The sequence below is a fragment of the Palaemon carinicauda genome, chromosome 5 (genome assembly GCF_036898095.1).
Source record: "Palaemon carinicauda isolate YSFRI2023 chromosome 5, ASM3689809v2, whole genome shotgun sequence".
In the NCBI taxonomy this organism is placed as follows: domain Eukaryota; kingdom Metazoa; phylum Arthropoda; class Malacostraca; order Decapoda; family Palaemonidae; genus Palaemon; species Palaemon carinicauda.
In genome coordinates this window covers 175,272,788-175,279,738 of record NC_090729.1, presented here as the reverse complement: position 1 = coordinate 175,279,738, position 6,951 = coordinate 175,272,788, and the positions used below count along the sequence as shown (strand labels likewise).

General features: G+C 37.8%; 1 non-coding gene across 1 annotated transcript; it reads right to left on the bottom strand.

The window, feature by feature from the left end:
- Positions 1 to 266: 266 nt before the first annotated feature.
- Positions 267 to 338, bottom strand: TRNAT-UGU (transfer RNA threonine (anticodon UGU)). Its single transcript has one exon. It is a non-coding gene; the product is annotated as a tRNA-Thr (tRNA).
- Between the last annotated feature and the right edge of the window lie 6,613 nt (positions 339 to 6,951).

Sequence of the window (6,951 nt, the reverse complement as noted above, 5' to 3'; positions counted from 1 at the left end):
TGTATGCATATTTATCTAAATATTTAGCCCCCATTCTTGACGGGTCGCGTATACTAGTAATAGATAAACAATTGCAAAGGCTTTTTTGAAACATGTTACACAACTTAGTTGCTTAGTGCAAGTGACCATGGGCCCTACCAAATAAGTAGGTTATTATTATTATTATTAAACCGGGAAAAGCATCGGCAATAATAACAATAATGTTTTAGTAGTGGTAATGGAATTAACAGCAATGTCTCTAATAGAAAGCAATGAAAATTAGACTTTGCCCCCTGAGAGAATCGAACTCTCGACCCCTGGTTTACAAGACCAGTGCTCTGCCCCTGAGCTAAGGAGGCTTATTAATGACGATAAAGGTTATATAAAATCGTATTAAGCTTTAACACTTGTAGTTGTAATGACTAAAAATAACACGCAACGCGTTTTGGGAGTGACGTCTCCCTTCTTCAGGCTGGAGTAGAATGGTGGAACTGATGCTACCTACGTTGTTAAATATGGCAATTCTGGCTTAGGCGAATATTCAACTTTAGCACTAGTAGTGGTAGTGACCTTACAATAACATTCTACGCGTTTTGGGAGTGACGTCTCCCTTCCTCAGGCTGGAGTAGAATGGTGGAAACGATGCTACCTACGTTGTTAAATATGGCAATTCTGGCTTAGGCGAATATTCAGCTTTAGCACTAGTAGTGGTAGTGACCTTACAATAACATTCTACGCGTTTCGGGAGTGACGTCTCCCTTCCTCAGGCTGGAGTAGAATGGTGGAAACGATGCTACCTACGTTGTTAAATATGGCAATTCTGGCTTAGGCGAATATTCAGCTTTAGCACTAGTAGTGGTAGTGACCTTACAATAACATTCTACGCGTTTTGGGAGTGACGTCTCCCTTCCTCAGGTTGGAGTAGAATGGTGGAAACGATGCTACCTACGTTGTTAAATATGGCAATTCTGGCTTAGGCGAATATTCAGCTTTAGCACTAGTAGTGGTGATGACCTTACAATAACATTCTACGCGTTTTGGGAGTGACGTCTCCCATCCTCAGGCTGGAGTAGAATGGTGGAAACGATGCTACCTACGTTGTTAAATATGGCAATTCTGGCTTAGGCGAATATTCAGCTTTAGCACTAGTAGTGGTAGTGACCTTACAATAACATTCTACGCGTTTTGGGAGTGACGTCTCCCTTCCTCAGGCTGGAGTAGAATGGTGGAAACGATGCTACCTACATTGTTAAATATGGCAATTCTGGCTTAGGCGAATATTCAGCTTTAGCACTAGTAGTGGTAGTGACCTTACAATAACATTCTACGCGTTTTGGGAGTGACGTCTCCCTTCCTCAGGCTGGAGTAGAATGGTGGAAACGATGCTACCTACGTTGTTAAATATGGCAATTCTGGCTTAGGCGAATATTCAGCTTTAGCACTAGTAGTGGTAGTGACCTTACAATAACATTCTACGCGTTTTGGGAGTGACGTCTCCCTTCCTCAGGCTGGAGTAGAATGGTGGAAACGATGCTACCTACGTTGTTAAATATGGCAATTCTGGCTTAGGCGAATATTCAGCTTTAGCACAAGTAGTGGTAGTGACCTTACAATAACATTCTACGCGTTTTGGGAGTGACGTCTCCCTTCCTCAGGCTGGAGTAGAATGGTGGAAACGATGCTACCTACGTTGTTAAATATGGCAATTCTGGCTTAGGCGAATATTCAGCTTTAGCACTAGTAGTGGTGGTGACCTTACAATAACATTCTACGCGTTTTGGGAGTGACGTCTCCCTTCCTCAGGCTGGAGTAGAATGGTGGAAACGATGCTACCTACGTTGTTAAATATGGCAATTCTGGCTTAGGCGAATATTCAGCTTTAGCACTAGTAGTGGTGGTGACCTTACAATAACATTCTACGCGTTTTGGGAGTGACGTCTCCCATCCTCAGGCTGGAGTAGAATGGTGGAAACGATGCTACCTACGTTGTTAAATATGGCAATTCTGGCTTAGGCTAATATTCAGCTTTAGCACTAGAAGTGGTAGTGACCTTACAATAACATTCTATGCGTTTTGGGAGTGACGTCTCCCTTCCTCAGGCTGGAGTAGAATGGTGGAAACGATGCTACCTACGTTGTTAAATATGGCAATTCTGGCTTAGGCGAATATTCAGCTTTAGCACTAGTAGTGGTAGTGACCTTACAATAACATTCTACGCGTTTTGGGAGTGACGTCTCCCTTCCTCAGGCTGGAGTAGAATGGTGGAAACGATGCTACCTACGTTGTTAAATATGGCAATTCTGGCTTAGGCGAATATTCAGCTTTAGCACTAGTAGTGGTAGTGACCTTACAATAACATTCTACGCGTTTTGGGAGTGACGTCTCCCTTCCTCAGGCTGGAGTAGAATGGTGGAAATGATGCTACCTACGTTGTTAAATATGGCAATTCTGGCTTAGGCGAATATTCAGCTTTAGCACTAGTAGTGGTAGTGACCTTACAATAACATTCTACGCGTTTTGGGAGTGACATCTCCCTTCCTCAGGCTGGAGTAGAATGGTGGAAACGATGCTACCTACGTTGTTAAATATGGCAATTCTGGCTTAGGCGAATATTCAGCTTTAGCACTAGTAGTGGTGGTGACCTTACAATAACATTCTACGCGTTTTGGGAGTGACGTCTCCCATCCTCAGGCTGGAGTAGAATGGTGGAAACGATGCTACCTACGTTGTTAAATATGGCAATTCTGGCTTAGGCGAATATTCAGCTTTAGCACTAGTAGTGGTAGTGACCTTACAATAACATTCTACGCGTTTTGGGAGTGACGTCTCCCTTCCTCAGGCTGGAGTAGAATGGTGGAAACGATGCTACCTACGTTGTTAAATATGGCAATTCTGGCTTAGGCGAATATTCAGCTTTAGCACTAGTAGTGGTAGTGACCTTACAATAACATTCTACACGTTTTGGGAGTGACGTCTCCCATCCTCAGGCTGGAGTAGAATGGTGGAAACGATGCTACCTACGTTGTTAAATATGGCAATTCTGGCTTAGGCGAATATTCAGCTTTAGCACAAGTAGTGGTAGTGACCTTACAATAACATTCTACGCGTTTTGGGAGTGACGTCTCCCTTCCTCAGGCTGGAGTAGAATGGTGGAAACGATGCTACCTACGTTGTTAAATATGGCAATTCTGGCTTAGGCGAATATTCAGCTTTAGCACTAGTAGTGGTAGTGACCTTACAATAACATTCTACGCGTTTTGGGAGTGACGTCTCCCTTCCTCAGGCTGGAGTAGAATGGTGGAAACGATGCTACCTACGTTGTTAAATATGGCAATTCTGGCTTAGGCGAATATTCAGCTTTAGCACTAGTAGTGGTAGTGACCTTACAATAACATTCTACGCGTTTTGGGAGTGACGTCTCCCATCCTCAGGCTGGAGTAGAATGGTGGAAACGATGCTACCTACGTTGTTAAATATGGCAATTCTGGCTTAGGCGAATATTCAGCTTTAGCACAAGTAGTGGTAGTGACCTTACAATAACATTCTACGCGTTTTGGGAGTGATGTCTCCCTTCCTCAGGCTGGAGTAGAATGGTGGAAACGATGCTACCTACGTTGTTAAATATGGCAATTCTGGCTTAGGCGAATATTCAGCTTTAGCACTAGTAGTGGTAGTGACCTTACAATAACATTCTACACGTTTTGGGAGTGACGTCTCCCTTCCTCAGGCTGGAGTAGAATGGTGGAAACGATGCTACCTACATTGTTAAATATGGCAATTCTGGCTTAGGCGAATATTCAGCTTTAGCACTAGTAGTGGTAGTGACCTTACAATAACATTCTACGCGTTTTGGGAGTGACGTCTCCCTTCCTCAGGCTGGAGTAGAATGGTGGAAACGATGCTACCTACGTTGTTAAATATGGCAATTCTGGCTTAGGCGAATATTCAGCTTTAGCACTAGTAGTGGTAGTGACCTTACAATAACATTCTACTCGTTTTGGGAGTGACGTCTCCCTTCCTCAGGCAGGAGTAGAATGGTGGAAACGATGCTACCTACGTTGTTAAATATGGCATTTCTGGCTCAAGCAGCTATTCAGCTTCAGCACTATTAGTGGTAGCGAATGCAATAAAAATGATAAAAAAAAAAAAAAAAAAAAAAAAATGTTGATGAAGTTATACCTTGGTTTTATAACGAGGTAGGAAATGATTTGGACCACAAACTGCCTCTAGATGCAATCTCGGAGTGTAATGAAATGACATGAAGTAATTTAGCTTGTTGTGATATATTTGTACTGTATTTATATATTATTTCTTCATTTGTATATTTGTCGGCCTGACTCTATGGCTTTTTCTTTCTGTTGTTCTTATTGACACAAACTAGTTTTTAATCAACTTTTTTTTATATATTTTCACACACATGCATACACACACACAGACACACACACATGTATATATATATATATATATATATATATATATATATATAGATAGATAGATATATATAGATATATATATATAATATATATATATATATATATATATATATATATATATATATATATAAATGTACATATATACATGCATAGATATACATAATCATACATATTTACAGATACATATACAGACAGACGTAAATATATAAATATATATATATATATATATATATATATATAAATATATATATATGTATATATATATATATATATATATATATTTATTATATATATATATATATATATATACACACACATGCATACCTACATACATACATACGTACGTGTGTTGGAAATATCTATTTGTCTAAAATTTTGCTAATTTTCTTTGCATTATGGGAATCAGTCTGATGCTCTCATTTTCAGTTCATACAATTGACTGTTACTTGCCATATTGTCATCCCAGAATATGCTGGTTCATAAAATACCAGACATTGACCTTTCAGTTCTTTCTACAGCTTTGTTTCTTGAAACTCCATTCCGTCTCTTAACAGCAGGAAAGTATCTGGTATCAGCTGATAGTCATTACAAGAAGGTATACTCTGCTATCTATGCAGAGTGGAGGTCTGCATGTCAAGCAGATAACGAGAGCATTTGGTTTCGTTATCTTTCTTTAGCTTCCATGAAGATGTTTTGTCCTTTCCAAGAAGTGGGCGTCGGCAGATATGAAATCTTGAGCGTTTTTCTCCTTCTGACGAGTTAGCTATATTTTTACATCCGCCAACGAAGTTGTTGGGAGGTTATTATTTACCCCTGTTTGTGTGTTTGTTTGTGAACAGTTTCCTGGCCACAATTTTAATCGTAGGGTAATGAAACTTGTTCATCTCTGTGTCAAACTCCTCTACTTTAGAAGTCAAATGAAACTGTGGGAATAACGTGTCTTAATCTAATATACTTCTTTTAAAGCTTTATAGAAATTTAAGTAATATTATACGGTTAGGGGCATATCCGGTCACTATTGCAATTTGAAATAATAAGATGATAGTATACTGATAACATTATATTATTCAACTTCAAATAAATCTATGACTTAGAATATAAACAAGATAAGTCAATGCCACTTTTCCCTGCATAACGATAAGGTTGAACTCCTCTGTATAATATTGCAGAAAAATGAGCCATGTATGTACTATCCAAGTATCCTCTCCCCCTCTTTTCGCAAATATCTTAGTTCTTTCTGGGATTAAATTTATTACTTACTGAAAGTAAAGGTCTCTTTTGGTTATACCCTTCCACCAATGACAGTCCTTGTTTGTGAGTTTGTTTGTTTGTGATTTTCATCAGAATTCACGCTCGGCTTTGCACATGAAAGGATGCATATCAAATCTCCTTTACATCTCATAGAGATTTTTGCATTCGCGTTTCTTTAGAATTTTTCGTCTTCAGTTTTTTTTCGCAAAGAATCTAAGATTGCCATAATTCAGCAAAGTCCCCAAACGTTCAAAACGATCCATGGAATATTTATTCTTTAAAAGAAGTTTTGCTTGAGGAATGTTTATTGGTGTGCTTGAGAAGGAAAAGTCTCGCTCTGAGAATGCTTTTGGACGGTTATTTACAAAATGTACAGACGTTTTTCAACAAGTATATCTGTAAAAATGTTACGAGGTCGGTGAGTTTGCCTGATCAAATTACATAAGTTTTCTTATTGCAAATTTAAGTAAAGAAAGAAAAGGTGAAGGTTTCTTTTTTTTATGAAAAGTTGACTAAGATATCATATCATAGTTTTTATTTTTCATATTTTTGTTTATATCATTTGTATTAGTTTTCTTTTTCCTATGATATTTTGGTAAGCGAATTTACATGAAATTCTCATAAACTTTTCATTCATCCATCATAGTATTTTTGTTTTTTTTTCCTTTAGATATGAGATACAACTTCTCCAAATGACTTCAAAATGTATGAAGCTGAAAAAATTCTATAAGTGCGATAATATTTTTTCTTTATTTCATTTTATTTTCAATCTTTTCATCATCATCGTTAACAAAACAGGTGAAATCATACACAACCTTCACAATTCAGAATAACTTTTTCATAAATACTTCCAAAATAAAGATTGACTGACTCGTACATTTACCCTTGTCAAGCTTATTCTAAATCCCACCTATACCTGTAAATTTTCATTATGTATTAACGACTACAATAAAAATGATAATGAAAAATTCGGCTTTGCACATGAAAGGATGCATATCAAATCTCCTTTACATCTAAAGATTTTTGCATTCGCATTTCTTTAGAATTTTTCATCGTCAGTTTTTTTTTTTTTTTTTTTTTTTTTTTTTTTTTTTTTTTTTTTTTTTTCAAACGTCCGATACGATCCGTGGAGTATTTATTCTTTAAAGAAGTTTTGCTTGAGGAATGTTTATTGGTGTGCTTGAGAAGGAAGTCTCGCTTTAAGAATGCTTTTGGGCGGTTATTTACAAAATGCAAAGACGTTTTTCAACCAACATCTTTGTAAAAATGTTCCGAGGTCGGTGAGTTT